This window comes from Lissotriton helveticus, chromosome 7 (assembly GCF_964261635.1).
Source record: "Lissotriton helveticus chromosome 7, aLisHel1.1, whole genome shotgun sequence".
Lineage (NCBI taxonomy): Eukaryota > Metazoa > Chordata > Amphibia > Caudata > Salamandridae > Lissotriton > Lissotriton helveticus.
Genome location: NC_136068.1, coordinates 392,925,325 through 392,948,333, shown reverse-complemented (window position 1 = coordinate 392,948,333; position 23,009 = coordinate 392,925,325). Strand labels below are relative to the sequence as shown.

Here is a 23,009-nt window from a genome sequence, read left to right as displayed (position 1 = left end):
AATAAAGAAATTTATTATTATCATAGCATTGGTGCACTGCCTGTTCTCTATGGGTGTCATTCCCATTGCACTGGTGCAGTGCCTGTTCTCTATGGGTGTCCCTCTCATAGCATTTGTGCAGTGCCTGTTCTCTATGGGTGACATTCCTATAGCATTGGTGCAGTGCCTGTTCTCTATGGGTGACATTCCCATTGCACTGGTGCAGTGCCTGTTCTCTATGGGTGTCACTCCCATTGCACTGGAGCAATGCCTGTTCTCTATGGGTGTCATTCCTATAGCATTGGTGCAGTGCCGGTTTTCTATGGGTGTCACTCCCATTGCACTGGTGCAGTGCCTGTTCTCTGTGGGTGTCATTCCCATTGCACTGGTGCAGTGCCTGTTCCCTATGTGTGTCACTATCAAAGCATTGGTGCAGTGCCTGTTCTCTATGGGTGTCATTCATATAGCACTGGTGCAGTGCCTGTTCCCTATGGGTGTCACTATCATAGCACTGGTGCAGTGCCTGTTCCCTATGGTTGTCACTATCATAGCATTGGTGCAGTGCCTGTTTTCTATGGGTGTCACTATCATAGCATTGGTGCAGTGCCTGTTTTCTATGGGTGTCACTCCTATTGCACTGGTGCAGTGCCTGTTCTCTGTGGGCATACTCGGTCTGCTCACACTCTGCTCACCCTGCATGCTCACACTCTGCTCACCCTGCATGCTCACCTGTCTTGTCCCATCATTTCACTGTGCCTAAATATATTACATTAAAACCTTTAAAAACTATTGCTAGATATATAGTGGTATGTTATTGTTTTTGTAACATAACATATAATTTAATTGTTATTTAAAGGTACTATCAAGCCTGCTGTTAGGTATGTTATGTATTTAACATAATATGCCACACACTATTTGTAGAAAAGTGAGTGTTGCCTCCAGATTTCAGTTTCGAGTCTTGACGAAACCCACTTCACCATTCATCCTTCCGAGATCGGTAAAAGAGTACCGTTTACATGAGGCAGCAACTCTTGTTGAGAGAGAAGTGTGTAAGCACTAGACACAGAGAAGAAATCTCCGTGAAGAAGTCACAGTGGAAATCAGCGTTTTTTTTTTTAGGAAGCCCTCACTCACCATCCTGGGTGGTGACATGCTTCAGCATCGGGCCCACCAGGAGAAGCCGAATGCACAGGGTCCGGTAGCAGGAGACGCTAGGTGCAAAACGGGTGGCAGGCGTTGCGGGCGGTGTGCCATTGTCGCTTCCCCCCCCTCCCGAGACCCATGGGGTGTGGATCTTGTGCATTACAAACAGTACAGGGACCTCAAATTGAAGGTTACCCATCACTTTTGTTTGGTTTTTGCACTTTATTTTACACACTTGTTTTTAACTTTCACGTTGTGGAAAAGTAAATTTTGCCATGTTATATGTGCCTACGTGTTCCCCATCCTATGTTATATGTGCATGATTAAATATGCATATGTATCCCCCTATGATCGATTAAAGACGCAATTATAGTTGTGTCCAACTCTAGTATGCCAGTTTCCAGTTCTCGTGAAAGCAACAAGTATTAGGCCTATGTTGCCACGTTTACAGTGTGCACGTTAATTCACCGCATTGTCCCCGTTTCTAGGCCTCAAAAGGGCCCGGACACCAGATTCAGCTCCAGTCTTCTGAACCCGCTCCGAGAAGCGATGCAGCCCCCACCTGCACCCCTGACCCTTCACTTACTTCCTGCCGCGCGGTGCCCGGCCCGGCCTGGCTCTGCCTGCCTGCCAAGAGTATGTTATGCTTCTAGTTATCAGTCCAGCCCTCCTTCTCTGCATTCCTAAGCTACTGAACTGCATCACAGTTTCAGCGATGGTCTAGTCTCTGTCTCCATGCAAGAGAATTACTGTATTAATATTCATAGAATATTCCTAGCACACGCAATACATGTAGAATAATGCATGCGCCAGTCCTAGTGTCAAGTAGCCTTTGCCCTGATAACTTTTAGTTTCTATCAACATGTACTCTAAACACAAGATACCAGATATGCCATAGGTACATGTCGTCCTGACACCGTAGACTTTAGTCTCCTCTTCTAGTGCAGAAGTCATAGCCCCCAGTTCTCTCTGGTAACACGTCATTGCCCGTTTGCGCGCACCACTAGGTTAAAGGTCCCAGCTGCTCTCAGGTAGCCCCCTCCATGTTTCCGCCCAGTTATGACACTTCTGTGACGTTTCACATCACATGTCTCAGTGCACGCCCTGTACACGCCTTCTTCTTCCATCAATGTGTCCTTATCTTTCGCGACTGCTACGCCTATTGTATGCAATGTAATGTATGATACTATATATATGCTGCACTGTCGATGAGGCATTGCAGCTGCCATCCATTCTATTTCCGTGCAGGCTATCCCGTTCCTGTCCCTTATGCCTGATTAAAGCCTGTTAGACTCAGATAGCTCAATAAATAAGAGACAGGATTCGAGGTATCTGTTTTATTCACTGTATTCAAAAATAGTACCGGTAATTAATTATTTATTTACCACATAATGGCGCCCGAATAGGGACTTGCCCTTTCCCCACGCGCCGGCGAAGCCACGCAGGCCCCCTGACCCTCTGCAGCCGTGACGGGACCATACCGTACACGTGCAGATATTTCTGCTTCAAGTATCCCTCAGGCCCACGGAGGAGACGGAGACTGCGGTCCAGCATCCAGACGAGGCGGTGAGGAATGCGGCGAGTCCCGACCAGAGCCCAAGCCGAGAGTACAAGGTCCGAGGTATCCAGAGGCCCACCTGTAACTGAAGTCCGTAGTCCGACGTCGTAGCAGTCCAGTCCAGTCCGAGGCCTTCCGTTCTTGCTGCCCGGTGAGTACCGTTGCTGGGGTAGTATCTAGACAGGGTCAAATTATTTGTCTCTGGTCCGATGGGTTTGGGTACACAGATCCAGTCCGAAGTATTCATCTAGGTGGATACGGGTCCGACGTGTCTCTTTATGGGACCGGTATGTTCTGTACTGTTTTAGCAGTGCATCCAGTAATTCTAGTAAGTCTGTTCGAGAAATTCATGTGTTCGGTTTTAAAATGTACCAGGTAATATTCTGTTCGAACTGTTATTAATGTTATTAATGTATTTTAATGTCGTGGTATGAGTGATTGGTTTTGCTATTCGTTACTGTGTATTGTATTGTGTTTGGATTCAAGTCTAGAATGCCTCTGTTTTCCAAGTTACGTCAGATAGGAACCCGGAAAGGGTTACTCGAAGAATCAGTTCCTGTCCCGCCTAGGGACAGTCCAGGACATTTTATGTATCATAAGCATGGCTTAAGTGCCATATTGTATTTAGATTTATGGGTCGACTATACCAAGGATCTAGAAGAGAAATATAGATGGCCTGTATCAGGTACATGGGATGCCGAGTGCATCATGCGAGTAGAAGAGGCATTATGGAAAAAGAAAGCCCGACAGTCCCAGAAAGATGCCATCGAGTTATGGCGCAAAGAATCTCATAGAAGAACCGAAAAAGAAATCAGAAAAGCAGAATTAAGTAGGGAATCCTCAGAGAGAGCCCAAGAAAGGGAACTTCTAGAAGAAGGTGAACGAGTTAGAGCAGAACAGTCAGACAGAGAAATGCTCTTATAAGGGGCATGTATCCTCTTCTTGCCGAGGGCTTGCCGAAGGCAACCCCGGAAGCATCCAGTAATTTTCCGCCACCATTAGTCCCGACTAAGCTACGTCAAACCGACCGCAGCTGAAATTTTTCTTTCGTCCTATTTGGACGACAGTCCCAGAATATGCAAATCATATTCCGCCTGTTCAACCTCAGCACCCTGTTAATAATGTAATCCCTGTTCCTCCAGCCACTGGTCCCGGGGACCAAGTTAATGTACCCCCGGCCCAGCCTACAGTAAATGCACCCGTTTTACCAGTCACGTTACCAGCACCCGCACGTCCGGTATTACCTGACGACTCTAGCCCAGGAGGGGCGGCGGGAGGCGCTCCTACCACCCCGCCTCAAACGAAACGAATGACGCTGAGAGAAGCAGCGTTACAACGTACACCGAAAGTCTCTACTTACGCAGCCCTCAAGAAATACCTTACTGATTGTGTTTATGATCCAGTACCAGGTGAAGATTACATGATACTGTATTCAGTACGTTTACGACGAGTTACCACCTTTTTGGTTACTCTGCCAGACATGAAGGACCATCTAGATAGAATATATCGTTTTATCCGTACAGGGGAGGATCCAGAAAGTATTCACGAAGCTATGGCACACAGAAAAGTCGAGACTCAACATCTGATTTTACAGTTTTTGATTAACTGTTTAATAAGAGAACAAGACTATCCTGAGAAAGATAAAGATAAGATGAAAGTCCTGACAAAGTGGAGTGATAATATAGCCGAGGGAAAACACAAGACACAGAATTGTATAGACGCTATGTACAGGAAAATCCGTAAGGAAATTCTAGACATACATGAAAAAGAGAAAGCAAGGAAAATAGCCGAGAAAGAGAATGACTCTTCAAGTGAAGAGGTAGACATCGAGAATCCCGACAGAATAGCGTATGTAGGTAGAACTAGACTTTCCGACAGACATTCACGTCCAGATTACAAGAAAAGTTTTTCTCCTCCAGTGCCAGAACAATGTTCTCTTGAGCAAGTGTTCCAAGCTACCGATAAAATTCTGAAATCACAAATAGGTTATAGTGAACTTAATACCATGCATGAACAAGAACTAGCCCGATCAGCAGTCCGATGGATTAGTGATTCTACCACGTTTCCAGATGAAATCGTGGCACAAATGTTCCTGAAACTGCCCCCAGCCGAGCAGCGTCTGGTGGGTATGTATATGATTCAGCACCTCATCACACTGTATGAGGTTCAGCATTCTGATCCAGGTCCTTTACATGATGTATTGAACGAGTTACTCCAGTACAGATGGAAAGGTCTAGGTACCGATTTAATTAATGTCATCCTAGAACAGCGCCACAAATACAGTACGTTCCTGACTCCGCATTTTGTTCCCGTTCCACCCCCAGTAAGGAAGTCATTCTACATAGATAGACAGAATCCGTTACGAGAAGTACATCCAGTTAGGACAACGGGGGGTGCTCTAGAACGAGTATTTGTTTACACCCCCATCACGAAAATAGAACTTTTGGAGATGAAAAAGTTAATTCCCTGTCACGATAAAGATCCAGCAGGGTTCCACCGTGAATTAAAAGACATGCTCCGTATGGGAGAATACACGTATCCAGATATTATTAAAATGTTAAAAGTCCTGTTGCCTGCGGGCATATATGAAAAACTCAAGGAAAAAGAATGGGAGGTGGGAGAGAAAAAGATAGATTGGTCTGCATTAGAAGCCGAAGATAACACACGAGTACCAGGTACCGGTCTTGGGGATAAAGCTAAAGCTTTGCCCGAACTGTTAATACAAGTCTTGCCAAGATTACTAGCCACGAAAAAGGAAGACTGGGATGCCATCTCAGCCTGTAAACAGAAACAAGATGAAGATACTAGTGACTTTTATTCTAGATTCGAGAAATGTTTTATTATTAATAGTGGTCTGAAAACAAGTAGTGAATCGTACCCCCATCTTTTTGTTACCAAACTAGTCGAGAATTCAAGTCCACAAGTTAAAAATAGAGTATTGAAAGTCGAGAGTTCTTGGCAAGCTAATACTCCGTCACAGATGCTCCAGATGCTCCAGTATCACCAGAACAGAATCAGGGAAGAGCAGGAACATGAAAGAAGACGTATGAAAGACACGAAAATGAAAGTATTAGTTGCACAATCTGTTCCACAAGACAGTCAAAAGAGGGGTCCGAATCAAGCCAGTCATCCTACAGCTCCCGTTAAAGGGACATGCAATTATTGTAAACAGCCAGGTCATTTTATAAACGAGTGTGCAGTTCTGAAACACAACATAGCTACTGGTAAGACTAAAGAAAGACCACGTCCGCCTAGACAAGAACAAGTTTTACAGACTTCCCAGCCACCGCAGAACGCACAACAGACAGTTACAGTACCGCAGCCTATCGCTGCAACACAGCACGTTACACAGCAGATGTACCAGTATGCACAGTCAGAGTATCCAGATTATCAGCCATATTCATGAAACAGCCTAGAGAGGGAGGTTGGCTTGCCTCTCATCGAGATTCCTGTAGATCAAGAGGGTCCCTATGTACATAGTCAAGTATTAGGGAAAGACAGAAAGTTTCTGATTGATACAGGGGCAAGTAGGACTACCATCAGTCATGACGAGGTTCCAGGGGCTCCGCTCTCAGGCTCAAGAAATGTTTCCCTTGGATTTTCAGGAAAGCCTATTGTTAATGAAATATCGAAACCAGTTACTCTAGAAGTTGGTCCACTGTCCCGAACTACTGAATTGTTACTCACGAAGTCTTGTCCAGAAAATTTGTTAGGCATTAAGACTTTGAAAGAATTAGGTGCCATAATTTGCTGCTCCCCAGAAGGGGTCCGCCTGTTCTTGCGAGATTTTAAAGGTCATTATGTATTACGTGATTTTGATCCAAGATTATTGAATGTACCACAGCATTTATGGGCGCAAGGTCCAACTGATGTAGGTTGTATGCACATTACACCCCATCGTGTGACTCTGAAGCAAGGTGTTGTATTACCACGAATCAGACAGTACAAATTGCCACCTGAGGCTGTAGCAGCCTTATCCAAAATTATTGACAAGCTTATTGCTCAAGGAGTGGTTGTAGAAACTGACTCCAATGTATGTAATTCTCCTATCATTCCAGTCCTGAAACGTACTGATCCGAATGCACCTCCAGTTTATCGATTAGTGATCGACCTTCGAGAACTTAATAAGTGTATCATACCCCAGTACCCAGTAGTCCCTGATATTTCATCACTCTTGACAGCCATTGATTCTGAAGCCACATTCTTTTCAGTTATCGATCTCAAGAACGCATTCTTTAGTGTCCCTATTCATCCAGACAGCCAGTTCCTTTTCGGTTTCTGTTTAAATGGAAGAAGCTATAAATTTACACGAGCACCTCAAGGTTTCACAGAAAGTCCTAGCATTTACAGTCAAGCACTTAAGAGACAACTAGACAATATTCACATGCCAACTGACACTGCCCTACTCCAGTATGTCGATGATCTGTTAATTACAGCCCGTTCTGAACGTGACTGCGAGCGTGCGTCACTTACAGTTCTGTATTTTCTGGCCGAGATGGGGCACAAGGTGTCCCCTTCTAAATTACAATTCTGTGTCCAGCAAGTGGTCTACTTGGGACACTTACTGTCCAAGAGGGGTAGGCAGTTGACACCTGACCGTATCCAGTTAATAGCACATCTTCCACAGCCCAAGACTCAGAAGGAGGTACGAGCTTTTATCGGCCTCACTTCTTACTGTAGACAATGGATTCCTCAGTACGCATTTCTAGCCAAGCCACTGATACAGTTAACGACACAGGAGGCAGCCGTATCGACTGTCCTCCCTTGGACCCAAGAACATACACTTGTTTTTAATGAATTAAAGAAAGCTTTATGCCAAGCACCTGTTCTAGCAACACCGAACTACAGTAAGCCTTTTACACTTTTTGTTACAGAACGTGATGGTACTGCATTATCTGTTCTCACACAAGATCAAGCAGGACAATACAAGCCCTGTGCTTATTTTTCTAGCACATTAGATCCAGTGGCCCAGGCGCTGCCTGCGTGCCTCAAGTCAGTTGCAGCCACAGCTCTAGCTATCAGACAAAGTGATTCCATAGTGTTAGGACACTCCCTGACAGTACAAGTTCCACACTCCGTGGAAGTTCTTTTAAACCGAACTCAGACTCAGCACTTGACAATTGCACGTTTAACAGGTTATGAACTGACACTGTTTCAGCCACACATAGAAATCAGACGCTGCAACGTTTTAAATCCCGCTACACTGTTACCGTCAGTTACTTCAAATCCTGCCACACATGACTGTGTGGAAGTCGTTAACGCCATGACAAAGCCAAGACAAGACTTGACAGATATTGCATTACCTGATCCTGACCTGACACTTTATGTGGATGGTTCATGTATGAGAACAAGTACAGGAGAACTAGTAGCCGCGTATGCAGTGACTACGGACACTGAAGTTATAGAAACACACCGTATTGATACCCTGTCTGCTCAAGCAGCAAAGCTAGTCGCTCTGACCCAAGCCTGTATACGTGCCAAGAACCTGAAAGTTAACATATATACAGATTCACGTTATGCATTCGGAGTCGTACACGACTTTGGAGTGCTCTGGAAAGAAAGAGGTTTCATGACTTCTCATGGAACTAAGATTCAGCATGGGCTCCTCATTCAAGCTCTGTTAGATGTAATACATTTACCGACAGCTATTGCCATTATGAAGTGCAAGGCACATACGAAAGTTACTGACATCATTTCCCAGGGTAACGACCTGGCAGATCGAACAGCCAAGCTTACAGCTCAGACTTCAGACATTCCAGTTAACACGACACAGACACTCATTCCAGATCAGACTACTTGTATGACAGTTAAGGACCCTACACAAGATGTAATAGATATACAGTCACATGCCACTCCAGATGAAATCAAGAAATGGTCCGAACAAGGAGGGGTCCAGACAGATCAGGGATGGTTGACGAAGGGAAAAGCCACATGGTTTCTCCCCGACTCAATGGTTCAAGTCATTATTAATACCGCACATAGTCCAGTACACCTAGGAGAAAAGGCCATGTTAGACAGTATCCAGAACATTTGGTTCAACAAGCATTTACGAGCAGCAGCCAAACAGAAAGTGCGTACCTGCATGATCTGTTGTCAGTTCAATCCAGGTAAAAGTGTCCCGGTGGAACAAGGTGGATTCCATCCTCCTGACCACCCTTTTGAAGTCCTCCAGATGGATTATATTCAGATGGAGAGATGTCGAGGTTTCAAGTATGTCCTCGTAGTTGTATGTGCTTTGTCCAGGTGGACAGAAGCATATCCAGTTCCAGATTACACTGCCGCGACCACTGCCAGGCAGTTGGTTCGTGAGTATTTTCCCCGCTTTGGATTACCTAGGGTCGTGTATTCAGACAACGGCCAGCCATTCTCATCCGAGCTCATGAAACAAGTATCCCTTCTGTTAGGGTACCAGTGGAAGTTCCACTGTGTACGGCACCCCGAAGCAGCTGGTCTAGTTGAGAGACATAATCAGACATTGAAAATCCGCATTGCAAAAGTATGCGCAGAGAAAGGTGTAGATTGGTTGGTAGCACTGCCAGTTGCCCTTTTTTATATGAGAATGGTTGCACACTCTAGATCAGGTCTGTCCCCGTACGAGGTCGTATTCGGCCGTCCTCCTAATATGTGGGGTACACCTATGCCCCGAAAGATTACAGACGTTTCCAGTAATATGTTGACAGATTACCTAGCTTCCTTGATGTCTGCCCTACACTCTTGTCGTTCACAGGTTGCCGCTGCTTTTCCAGACAACACTGAGGTGAAACTGCATGAAGTCGTTCCAGGGGATTTCGTCCTGGTGCGCAATTTTGATCGTTCAAGTCCGTTGGAGCCCCGTTGGAAGGAGCCCCAGCTGGTGTTATTAACAACAAGGACCGCCGTCAAGCTCGAAGGACGCAAGGGCTGGGTGCATACCAGCCACATCAAGAAATTCCATGGATTGCGGCCAAAGACATTTATCAAAGACTGCCCCGTTCTTAAGGACTGTCCAGACACAGACTCTAAACTTCCCCTGTTAGAGAAAACTCCGCAGCAGGAGTATAAAGCAAAACTCCGGTCTAGTAAAATAAGTCAGCCAGTTTAATTGTCTAAGTCCCTCTCGGGTGAAGCGGTTAGACAGGTTCCTGACATGTATGAGACAGACCCACACAGTGAGAGAGTTAGTCAAAACTCTAAAAGATGTATTATCGTTCTATTCTTTTTATTATTCTTGAGTCTTATGGTTACCTGCATAAGTTATGCTTTTCATTTATGTTTTCCTATTTCACATGTACATATGTTTCCTAATGTTACAGTAGAGCACACATTTAGTGACCTGCCTCCTCACGAGTTATCCTATCGTCTTGCTATGCGTAATAACACATTTATCAGAATGTTACACTATTCACACCAGACCAGCAATGCCACTAATTGTTGGGTGTGTGGTCGACTTCCCCCTTTCCAGACACCGAAGGGAGTTCTGCCACTCTTTCCTTATCCGTTTTCACACAATGGTTCGTGTGGAGCATGGTCCACATTAACGTCATCCTCCACTGATATGTCCCTTCTGAATCGAACATGTTTCCCAGACAAGCAAGGCCTTTCCCATAGAACAGGGTTAGATCTAGAAAATGAAGTATATGATTTAGGTAATTATTCCTCGAATTTCATGGTTTTGAATGTTCAGTCCGATACTACTCCAGATTTGCCTGCTATTTCAGTCCTACCCGTCAAAGGCGAATTATGTGTCAGAAAGAATGGTTCCGCACATGTAGGACATAGTGATTGTACTACTATGGTCGAGTATAGTGACAGTGGGAAATCTATTTTCAAAGCCTCACGTCATTCTTATTTTGTTTGTGGTCAGACCGCATATATTCGTCTGCCCCTCGATTGGGATGGAACCTGTTACATTGCCTTCCTACTGCCACCAGTTTTTCTAGCCCCATCCGATTATCACAGAAACACATCTAGTACACGTTAGACATAGAAGGGAGACTGAGTCCCCAATTGTCGATCAAACTGAAACTACTCTAGAACAATATCAAGACTTCAATAAAGGTTTCTTTTTCTTTATAGGCCCTGTCCAGAATAGTAAGTTAATACGTAGGTTAACCAGAACCCTTGAAGCAGTAGTGAATGAGACTACTTCCGCTCTAGGTAACTTAACCGAAGAGCAATCTGCCATTAGATTTGTCGTGCTCCAAAATCGTCTCGTTCTTGACGTCATATTGGCCGATAGAGGAGGAGCTTGTAGAGTCATCGGATCTAGTTGCTGCATTTTCATTCCTAATAACGCGCAGTCTGTTTATTCAGCTATAACCAGACTTCATAAAATTGCCCATCAGTTACACCAAGATCCAGGCACCTGGACATGGTCCGGTTGGCTCTGGAGTATCATATCTGCCTGGGGATGGAAAGTATTGTCATTCCTAGGTATAGCAGTAATGATCATATTCAGTTGCTGCCTCTGTTTACAATGTGGCCCTGCGATTTGCGGCTTGTGCGCTACATCCTGTATTCCTAGTCCTAAGTTCCGTTCCAAGACAATTCGAGACGAGCAAATGATGCTATATGAACAGATAGATGGTATCATGAATATTGATGTTTCCTGATGGAAACGTAGGGCACAAGGAGGGAATGTGGAAAAGTAAATTTTGCCATGTTATATGTGCCTACGTGTTCCCCATCCTATGCTATATGTGCATGATTAAATATGCATATGTATCCCCCTATGATCGATTAAAGACGCAATTATAGTTGTGTCCAACTCTAGTATGCCAGTTTCCAGTTCTCGTGAAAGCAACAAGTATTAGGCCTATGTTGCCACGTTTACAGTGTGCACGTTAATTCACCGCATTGTCCCCGTTTCTAGGCCTCAAAAGGGCCCGGACACCAGATTCAGCTCCAGTCTTCTGAACCCGCTCCGAGGAGCGATGCAGCCCCCACCTGCACCCCTGACCCTTCACTTACTTCCTGCCGCGCGGTGCCCGGCCCGGCCTGGCTCTGCCTGCCTGTCTGCCAAGAGTATGTTAGCAGTATAACTAGCCTAGGTTTAGCTAGAGAAATTGTCCGAATAGCTGATCTGTCACTGACCCAACGCACTCAATAGGTGACTTGATACAGAGGGCTGCGGAGCACTCTGTCCGAAAATTCCATAGACTCAAGGGTTTTGTTGAGAAACCTTAAGTGCTGGCGGAGCACTTTTCTGGGGAGTTCGATAACCCAATCAGGGTTCTGACCGATAGCTGCAGAGAGGGTGGAGCGCAGGCGTTTCTTCCAAACTGCGGGTGCTGGTCTTGCCTTGGTGGTGGTGTCCTGATCCTAATCTGGGTTTCCTGTCCTGTCCTGGGGTGTCCATTCTGCACCTGCTGTCCTACTGATGACGGGTTTCCTTTGGGGTCCCTCCTGTTAACTGACCTGTGGCCAGGGTTGGTCTTCACACCATTCTAGGTAAATATAGTGCTGAAACTCTATACTGCACCTTTCTATTTTTCTGTCTTTTGCTTTAATAAAGACATATCTTTGCATATATTGATTTTCCATGCTTTTTCGCAAACCACTGAATGAAAAGCTCATACGTTATGGTTGTTATCTAGCATGTTCCTATTTTTCCCTTAAGTACATTTTCTCGATACCATTAATGAAATATAGATGTGTCTGATTTTTCCTTTAAGCTGACTCAATGATGGTTATGAAATTTTAGTCTGTTCCACTTTTTCCCTTCCCATAGGTATATGTTAGTTTAGAGCTCTAGTAATTCAAAATTTCTTTCACATTTCCATTTATCCCAGGTATAGGTTTTCACTTGTGACACTATAGTGTGTTCTAAAATCTTTCCCGTATTTAGTATTCCGGGATAAAGACTAACTCTGAGATTTCCGATTAGGCAGTTTCCCTGTTCTTAATTTATCCCTAGACTCATAAATGATCAGCTTGATCTATTTCCTTTATGGATATGTACTCTTCATTATCTTGGTTATTGATTGTTTACTTGTTATGAATTTCATGCTTTCCGAATCTGAAATCTAGATAAAATCTTTAAAACTTCCCCGGAGTCTGTGGTTTTTATGAAATACAGAAGAATATAAAGTTGGTATTTGTGTTGTTAGCCTTTTCTTCACAGCTAGCTCCCTGATTCATCGTGGTCATTAGGTACTCGTGACGGTGGATTGGTAAGTCGGGTACAAGAAAAGTATATAGGAATGAACTGGGTTACTGGTAGTAGAGTGTATGGTTGCCCAATTTATAAATAATGGTGTATTGAAATATATGGGCCCGATACGTGTATGGTAAATTTGTTGGTTGGGTGACCTGCGCGCTCTAACTAGCACATAAGGGATCTGGGTGAATGGGTATGGGCCATTGTATATGATTTATTGAATATTCATCCCTGATCAAATTATTGGGTTCGCGCTGGATCAATAGCGTATTCACAGATGGCAAATCGAACAGGAGGCACTTAGCAAATGGAATATCCAGCAGACGTGCAACGCCCATAGAGCTCAAAGGGCATGAATGGTTTGTGAGCATGTATTCACATATCACGAGCAACAGCTACACCTCTTTCAGGCACCGATACTGCCTGAGCCACACGAAAATAATCAGCTGCCACCAGAGCCTACCCGGCAATCGTCGTGAACCGGCTGTCCGACGTAATTGAACTCGTTAATCACCCGATCAGTTAACAAGACACCTTACAAGTGGGGGGGGGGGGGGAATCACCCATTACCATTACTCACTCTTAAAACCTAGATCCCCTAATGTCAGAACTGCCTATCAGAATCTTGGGATACGGCACCAACAGCGTCTACGTGACTAAACACACAGCCGCAGTCCCTAACTAACTCTTACTATCGGTCCAAGACTTACCTTACCGTATAACAGCACGTCCCGACAAACTCCTATCTGTTCGACACCGAACGCTCCTCAGTCAGTGTTTATGCAGCAATGAAGAGCCACGTGCAAACGTAACAGCCAATGAGCTTTTAGGAATTCTGTGCAACGCAGTAGGATTAGCTTAAATGAGGAAATATTATCCAATCATAGGAAGTCTTACACATTAAGAGTTCCTCCCACTCCCATTGGACTCCTTGGAAATATTCAGCCATGTGATTGGGTGTTTTGTCACCCGGAAGTAATGAAATTCGGTCAAATGCCTGCAGTTGAAGGATCAATTACATACAATCGGATTTAAGGTTGAAAGCCACGTTCGGTTAATGTAAGTAACGCACACGTTGTCATCTTAGGCGATGTTGCTAATTGTCGTGCTGACTAGCGAAAATATATAACTGGTTTTTGGCGCATAATGTGTATTTGTTTTCCTTGTTTATAGAGTCTTTGCATTTTGACGCTCATCAGTTTGAACACTCAGTTGTAATTTGGCTTGGTAATGACCATAGTTATAGCATTGGAACTAAAAACAGAGTCGCTTATTTTTACGATTTATCTTTTGTCCATTCATTTTGTCCTATTATAGTTTCTAATATAGCAAGATTGATACTATAGAGTAAGTTAAAGGCACGATTTAAAACCAATACCAGTGGATTTCTTAATGCAAACGAAAATTCAACCTACAAGGTCAGTTTGCTTCTCACTGGAAATATGGTACATTTCTTGAAATACTCCATCGCTCACACGTGTTAATGGCCATCCTTAAAGCTAGTAGATGGTGTAGCATTTACCCATGTCTAAGAGCATGCAGATTAATTGCGCCACACAGTAGTTGCCAAGCATTAGATGATTTCTCTGCATACACTTACACACTGCACATTACCTCATACTTCATTTTAACCTCACCATAATATCTTCCCCACATATGACCTGTTTCCTCTTCAGAGGTCGCCAGAACTGCAAGGGTTCTAGAGTGCATAACATCAATATGCTACATCCCCCTCACCTTTGTTAAATAAAAAGTGAGACATCACTAAAATCATACTTCCTCGATTAGTCAGAGAGGCACTCGTCTTCTGGCTCAGGTGATCTGAGATGATAGAGGTCCACCCTGAGTGGGCAACGGTGACATAGATTCAGGCGCTTGATCCAGATCTGCTGGTGTGGTCGCCTTGCGTATGGTATGGTTTCAGGACTCAACAAGTGTCGCAATAGATGTTTAAAATGTGATGTGTCCCAAGTGATGGATTATCCAGGGCGATGTGCTGTTACCATATGTCTGTCCCTTGCATGTCACAACCCGTTACTGATCAGTAGCAAAATCAGTGTCCGTTTTCCAACTTGGTCTCTGCTTAACCAGTACCAGTCTCCTCTCCTTTGTTAAAGGCTGCCTCCTGGGCATGGTGACTCTGATCTGCCTATGCTTTCATTTTTCTTTTCCGAGTTGCTTCGGTGTCTCGAACGTTGCCAGCATTCTCTGAGCGATCCGGGGTCCATTGAGGTAGTTTTGTTCTGATGGGTCTTCCAAATAGCAAGGTGACTGGACTCGCACCAGTTGTAGAGTGAGGAGTTGATCAAAATGCCCGGAGGGCCTGGTACAGTTCTTGGTTTAGATTGATTCCCTCCATGGGCACTAGTTGAATGACCCTCTGGAGGGTGCCCATGAATTGTTCAACTGCACCATTGGCCTGAGGTCAGAGAGGTGTAATCTTCTGGTGTTTGATGTTGAGTCTGACAAGAAAGTCTTTGAACTCTTTGCTATTAAAGGGCGGGCCAATTAAGATTTGAGGATTGTGCCTGCACACAGTTTGCTAACTGCCTTGTTGTCCTGACAAGTGCACTCAGTTGCCAGGCCTTACCCGTAACCTTTTTATGCACATCAGACACCCCTATGGTTGGCCCAAGGTACCCTCCGGGCAGGGTGCAGTGTATGTGAAAGGTAGGACATGTACTAAGGTGTGTACCATGTCCTGACATTGAAATACACTCCATTTCGTTTTTCACTGTTGCAAGGCCATCTTGCCCATAGGACAGCAAGGGGGAGGCTGTGTAATATTTTTCCAGCCTGTCTTCCCATAGGCTTAAGCTGGAGAGGTGACGTTTAGTGTGCCTGAACTCACAATGTAATAACACATCTATTTGTGAAGGTGGTTTTTGAATTGTGTGTTTAGAAACCACGCTTTTAGAAGTGGCTGTTTTTTGTGTTCTAACAATTCTGTGTGTCACTGCCTGGTTGTGGATTGTGTCTGAATTTGAAAGAGATAGGATCTGGGTAATGTCTTGACCCCGGGGAGGAGTAGGTGAGACAGCCACGGCTGACATGCATCTGGAGTGTAATAGGAAGGAGTAGCCCCTAGAGGTGAAGAGGCCTGGGCTGCTGCCATAATACAATGGTTCCATCTCCTGCTGAGTGATTGAGAACCCAGTCCCCCGCTATCAAAGGAAGAAAGTGTCACTGGCAGGGAGACTCCCAGAACTGGTTTGGACAGGGGTCAGTGCCCCCCTGAACACAAAGACTTCAAAGACATTTAGGGGTATAATTATGAGAGCTGAAACCCCTGGACTTTGGACAGATTAAGACTGAAAAGGATTGAAAATACTTAGTGGTCAAGAGGAACCTCTGCCAAGGAAGAAACAGCTGAAGAGACTGAAGGAAAGGACTGACCCTTGCTGTGTGTTCTGGGGCTGGCCTGCAGGTTGCTGATTTAACCAAGGAGAGGCTTAGGGACTTTGCTGTGTCCCCCTGCTTGAAAGGACTTTGCTGTGTGCTGTGTCCTGAAGTAACTTGTCCCCAAGGGCCCGAGGAGAGCTGGCTCCCTGTTGTGGAAACTTGGGAACATAAAAGTTTCCGTGTGTCTCAGCGACGCTGTGTGCTTCATGCAGCCTGAGACCTTCGTAAGAACTGCCCCGTGATCGTGTGCACCCGGAGTCCAAGTGAGTCTCAGCGACGCTGGTTGCATGTGCTTCGTGCAGCCTGAGACCTACGTGAGGATTGCCCTGTGATCGTGGGCACCCGGAGTCCAAATGCGTCTCAGCGACGCTGTGTGTGTGTGCTCCGTGCAGCCTGAGACCTTCGTGAGGATTGCCCTGTGATTGTGTACACCAGGAGCTCAAGTTAGTCTCAGCGACGCTGTGTGCATGTGCCCTGTTGCAGCCTGCAACCTTCTTGAATATTGCCCCATGATTGTGTCCGGGAGCAGTCTTCTTCTTCTCAGCGTCAATTGACAGCGTGACCAGAAGTGCTGCGGTTGTCATTGCCATATTCCTGGACCGGCATCCCCAGAGGAGGTGGGGGAATTCGCTGGCGCCGGACCGAGCCTGTCTTTCCCAAGGAGAGACCCTGAACCATCACCGTCGGAGCTCAGAGTTCCACTGCCCAAGATCAACGAAGTCGCACCGGAGGCCCAAGCCGCGAGGAGAGTACAGTGAGATCGCCCCCCCCCAGGTAACGCTCAGCGAGCGTGCATGTGTCGCCGTCTGGGGCGGGGTGCGGGCTCAGAAAGAAACGCTCTCGGCCTTGCCCATCTTAGCAGCGGGAGCCTCCGCTCAAGTCCGTATCGCAGCACGTACTTGCCGAGGAGTGGCAGTACCGGGGCTGCAGTGTGGAGTTGCACTTGGTTTTCAATCGTAACAGTGCAGGGGGCATATTTTGGCAGTAGCTGACCACGAGTCAGTAAGAGTGGCATAGAGACCGTGCAGAGCACCGTGATTGGTGCCGAAGGGTATTATTTTTGGCATTACGAAGTGCCTTATTTTTGGCATTACGAAGTGCCTTATTTTTGGCATTGCAAGGTGCCTGATTTTTGGCATTACAAGGTGGCTGATTGTTGAATTACGAGGTGCCTGATTGTTGAATTACAAAGTGCCTGATTTTTGCATTACGAAGTGCATTATTTTTGCATTATGAACTGCCTGATTCTTGCATTATGAACTGCATTGCATTAGGACTGCATTAGATCATTGAAAATTGCTCATTGATACTGCAAGAACCTACTAGTACTTGCTGGCCTAATAGCCAGCAAGGTGAAATATTACAAATACACATGTTGGATTTTTATCGTGTGGTCTCATCGTATATCTTTTTTATATAAACATATCATTGTATTTATGAAATTCGTGTGGAGTCCATTTGTGGTGTTATTACTGGATTACTGAGAGCGTGGTTGCAAATACTTTACACATATGCCTTAAGATAGGCCTGGCTGCTCATGCCAAGCTACCGAGGGGGTGAGCAGGGGCTATCTGAGAAGGTGTCCTTCCTTTCCCTGACTTAGAAGCAAGGATCCCTATTTGGACTAAGGTACCTACCTCAGCCAACTAGAGACCCCCAGTTCTAACACCTCCGCATACAGTCGCACATTGCCCATTAGATCATACTTCATGTTAATCACACCCCAACACCTCCCTGCATATTATGTGTTTTTTTTTTCTTCAGAGTCCGCCCAGAACCACAATAGTCCTAGAGCTCATAACATCAATATACTACAGATGGAGTTTTCTTCCATTATCATTACAGGACTGTAGACTGTGTCTTCTTTATGATTTGTCACCATACTTATCAAATTACAGGTACATTTGTCTTACGAGCTGGATTGCACTGCTCGGATTTATGCACAAGCATGCATGTTGGACGATTGAATTAAATATTCTTAGTATGACAAATGTGGCCACGTATTCATCGACGATTGAATTAAATATTCTTAGTATGACAAATGTGGCTACGTATTCATCCAAGTTCAGAAAACTGGCGGGGCTGAAGCTCGAATATGGTCCTGTTGAGGTGTAGAGGTGTAGTGTGTGCCTTGGGAAGCACGTATTTTATTTTTTATTTGGTCATTGTTACCTATTTTTTTTCCCTGTCAGTTTTCCTAACTATAAATTATATTTTCTGCTATGCTTTTGTTTCTGGTTGCTCTTTCATACGATATAGTTTCATATGGTTATGTAGCACAAAGTGTTTTTATAGAAATAGTAGACATTGAACATTCTGCTCTTAATTTATTGAACGGCCCATTTGTCTGTATTGCTCATTTCAATTTGTAACAATAGTTGAAACTGCTCAGTATGTGGAGACTTTACCTTTTGGTAGCTTGTGCTCCATTTTCAATCCAAATGACCATTCAGAAAATCATGCTCCCCATGTTTACTTCTACATCGGAGCAAGATCTGAAAGTGGTAAGGCACTATTTGGACTCATCAGTACTTAGTGTGGTTAAAAGTGACTTAATTCAGAGATATTTTAGAAATACTACATTTTGATACATGTTTCTTCAGAGATTCAGATCTAAATTTGTTTTTATTTTGTACTTGTGAATTTATAGAAGAATTTTGGCAACTAATTAGCACAAATGTGCTATATAGCATAATAATTTATAATGTATTTGTCTGAGGAGTAGAAGAAAAAGCTGTACTTCCTCACGGCAGCAATATCAAATCACTAGTTCTACAAAGAAAAGCTCATGTTGGCAGCAAAGATAGGGGGTAAGCTCTGGGAAAAGTGATTTCCCCCTCCAAATCCAAGGTAAACACTACTAAGGTAACAAAGAAATTGATACATAGGTCTGTCCTAGGCATGGTTATTCTCAGCTGGATACTTTTGATCTTGATTGTAAGGCTCCATGTATGAACGATCGGTGCAAGGCAGCAACTCTGCTGAGTCGCTTCGCTGAAGGTGGACATTAAAAGGATGCCTGAAAACAGCAACCGCACATATGCTTGTATCAGTCTATCTAGGCTTCTAAGAATTGATTAGCCAAACCACATCAGAGCCTCCTCGCTTCTGCACACATCGGCTCCCCCGCGGCCCCCCGCCGACACAGCTACAGGTAGCAAGAACGGGCTCCCATGCTGGTTTTTGGGCGCCTCCTGGCGCGAGCAGAGCGCGTCGGCGGCATCCTCTCTGCAAAACGGACAGGGGGTTGTGGTTTCTGCCCCCCCACGACCACCAGCGGTCACAGCAGCAGCGGTGGGATATACACACACTGGCTCCCCCGCCGACACGGCAACAGGTAGCAAGAACGGGCAAGATTACAATCTTTATAATCTTCCCACAAGCTTATTGGTTTCAATTTAGATTCAAACCAACCTGAATGAATAATTCTCTTCCTCTTCATAGATTTACCTCGAATCTCTTTTTTTTTTTTATTTGATAATCAACTTTATTGACATTTCCAATACTGAGAACAAAAAGGCAGCCATAAAGTACACAGCATAATAGAAATCATCTCCTTCTGACATTAGGAGGCACAGACCAAGAAGATTGTCCTGATATTGTGTCCTGCAAAGGGAGAAAAACAACCGTAGGAAGGAATAGCCGACCCACATTTCAAGACAACAGATTTAACCACTTGCCCCATATCTTAAACTTTTTAAGGCATCCCCTGGCCTCAAAGAGGGGTTCCTCCTGGGCCACACACCAATCCACCCCTCTACGCCATTTACGGACAGTGGGAGGTCTAGCTTGGAACCAGGCAGCGTCAATATCCCGTTTAGCAACCGCCACAGCTTCACCCAAAAAGCATTTATCTGCCTGAAAGCCGTCCAGTCCATCAAAAAACCCCGGGCGGAGTCGCAGGGGATCATGTGGGACCTGCCAACCCAGTGTTTGCGTAAGTTCAGATTCTATACCTACCCAAAAGGAGGTGATACTGGGACATTACCAAACCATATTTATTTATTTATTTAATTTTATTTTTATTTATTTTAATTATTTAAAATGTTTTATATAGCGCTACTGGACCCAGGAGTATCAGAGCGCTTTACAGAAAGAAAAGAAAAATACACATCTAGAGCCAATAATAAACATAAGAACAAATAAACATCTAGAACAAAATAGAACACAGTTACCAAGTGAATAAAAACTAGCATGGGATAAAGCATTTCATTTAGAAGAGGAGATTGAGGAAAGGGAGTCATTTAGGGGTACGTAGGGGGGATGAGGGTGGATTGAAAGATAGGAGAGAAAAGGGTAGAGGGAGAAGGAGGGGAGGCAGTAGGAAAAGAAGAGAGACAGCATTTCAGTTAGAAGAGGAGAATGAGGAAAGGGAGTAATTTAGGGGTAAGTAGGGGAGATGAGGAAGGATTAAAAGATAGGAGAGAAAAGTGTAAAGGGAGAAGGAGGGGAGGCAGTAGGAAAAGAGACGGGGTGGGTTGAGGAGAATGAAATGGGGACTGAATCAGAATGGGGACTTTAGGTGCCCTAATATTTGTTTAGAAGAAGCACCTTGAGTCTTTTTTTGAAGAGAGGGTAGGAGGGGTTGCAGCGAAGATCTTTGGGGAGCGAGTTCCAAATCGTAGGGGCATTACCAGAGAATGCACGTGATTGTGTCTTAGTATAGTTGAGTCTCGGGGGGGATGAGGACAAGGGCGTTGGTGCTTCTCAAGGACCTGGAGCACCCAGCTTTTTGTAGTTTATCAGAGAGGTAAGAGGGGGTGTTCTGGTGAAGGGCTTTGTGAGTAATGCATGCCAACTTGAAGGTGGATCTACCTTCAATTGGGAGCCATTTAAGGTTTTTGAGGATAGGAGAAATGTGATCGAATAGTTTACAATCTGAGATGAGTCTAGCAGCCAGGTTGAGGACAGATTTAATCGGGGTAAGGTGGACTTTAAAAGTGCCAGCAAGGGTGGCGTTACCATAATCAAGTCTGGAAAGTACAAGAGATTGGACAACAATTTTCAAATCGTCCGCTGGAATGAAAGGTTTGATTTTTTTTTTAAGGTGGAGAAGGGAGAAGAGAGCACCTTTCGCAGCATTTTTTATGTGGGGGATGAGAGTAAGATTATCAATGCTGATGCCCAAGGATTTGACAGTTAGAAGTGGAGAGGGAGCAGTTGAGTGCATTGATGTCATTGATCCAGAGTTGGATGGGCAAAGAGCAGTTTTTGGGGGTGAAAAGAATGACTTCAGTTTTTTGGGATTCAATTTGAGATGATTCAGATGGAACCAGGCTTGGACTTTATTCAAGGTATCATTGAGGAGTAGGATGTCATGGCGGGATTTGATCTTGTAGTATAGTTGTGTGTCGTCCGCATAGAGGTGGTAACTAATATTAGCTTGTTTTAGGATGAAAGTGAGTGGTTCCATGAATAGATTAAATAGGGTAGGAGAAAGGATAGAGCCTTGTGGGACCCCAAGTGAGACAGGTTGAGGTTTGGATAGGCAGTGACTGAGTTTAATTTGTTGGGATCTGTTTTGGAGATAAGAGGAGTTTCTGTGCTGCAACCTTTTCTAAAACCAGATTGGAAAACGTCGAGGAGATTGAAGGAAGTGATATGTTTGTCTAACTGGAAAAGTACACATTTTTTCAAGGGCTTTGGAGAGGAAGGGAAGATTAGAGATAGGGCGTAGATTATTCAGGTCATTAGGATCAGCGGTGGGGTTTTTAAGGATGGGAGAGATTTGACCAAGTTGAAGGGATGCTGGGACGCAACCCGTGGCAAGGGAGGAATTGATGATATTGGTCCAGATGGGGGCAATTATGTGTTTAAGTTCCTGGACCAACTGGGCGGGCAGAGGGTCATTGGTGTGTGAAGATGGTTTGAGTTTAGAGATGATATTGAGGACAGTAGATTCGGAAACTGGCCGAAATTCCTTCCAGGAGGCATTGTTTTTGGTAAAGGTGTCCTTAGAGATAGTCAGGGTGGAGTAGAGATGGGGGGGGGGGTATAGAAGGGTCGTGGCACGGAGGGGCAGATGGGCATGGTGAAGTTGGAATGTTGGTGGGGTGTTGTTGGCTGATGGTAGATTGGGATGGGAGAGGTGGAGAAGAGAAGGATAATTCAATAGAGTTGACTTTGTTCGAAAAGAAGCTGGCGATTTCTCCACATCTTTCGATAGTGGCTGTTATTTTAGGGGGGCCAGAGGAGGTTTGTTTTTTAATACTGCTAAAGAGTTCTCTGGGACGGTTTTTAGCCTGGTCAAGTTGTGTGCGGAAGAAAGAGGCTTTTTCAGCGAAGATGTGCTTCTTGTATTTGGCTCTGGCGTGTCTAAGGAGTATCAGGTTATCGGGGGAGGGATGATTCCTCCAAGAGCGTTCCGACTGTCTGAGGGCCAGTCTTTCTTTATTAAGGTCAGAATTAAACCAGGATTTGGGAGGAATTTTTTTTGATGTTTCATTTTGATTGGGGCAATTTGGTCAAGCACTTGAAGTATAGAATTATTGTAATGTTCAGTTAGGTCATTGGTGCTGTGAGAGGGGGGGGGAGGAGAAAACGGGATTTGATAGAGGATTCCAACTCGCCGGGGGGAATAAGGTGAAGATTACGAGTATGTTTCAAGGGTAAAGTGTCAGTAGGAGTGGGGAGAGGAATAGAGCAGTTCATAGTGAAGAGGATAAGGTGATGATCAGACCAGTCGACTGGAAGAATCGTTGAGAGAGAAGCCAGATTTTTGCTTGTCATAATGACATCAAGGGTGGAAAGAAATCGGCTGGAACATGGCCACATCGGGTACAGTCCGGT

General features: G+C 44.8%; 2 protein-coding genes across 5 annotated transcripts in view; one reads left to right on the top strand and one right to left on the bottom strand.

Moving 5' to 3' along the window:
• The window catches only part of SMIM19 (small integral membrane protein 19), a 136,286-nt gene extending 122,643 nt beyond the window's left edge, over positions 1–13,643 (bottom strand). The window contains exon 1 of one of the 3 annotated variants that reach the window (XM_078652238.1): positions 13,529–13,643. The gene's annotated coding sequence lies outside the window, so the exon portion shown is untranslated. The remainder of the gene's footprint in view (positions 1–13,528) is intronic. The other 2 variants (XM_078652239.1, XM_078652240.1) reach the window with 2 other exon arrangements.
• Positions 13,644–13,758: 115 nt separating this feature from the next.
• The window catches only part of LOC144768509 (protein NDRG3-like), a 355,018-nt gene continuing 345,767 nt past the window's right edge, over positions 13,759–23,009 (top strand). For both annotated transcript variants that reach the window (XM_078652237.1, XM_078652236.1), the window contains exon 1: positions 13,759–13,877. The gene's annotated coding sequence lies outside the window, so the exon portion shown is untranslated. The remainder of the gene's footprint in view (positions 13,878–23,009) is intronic.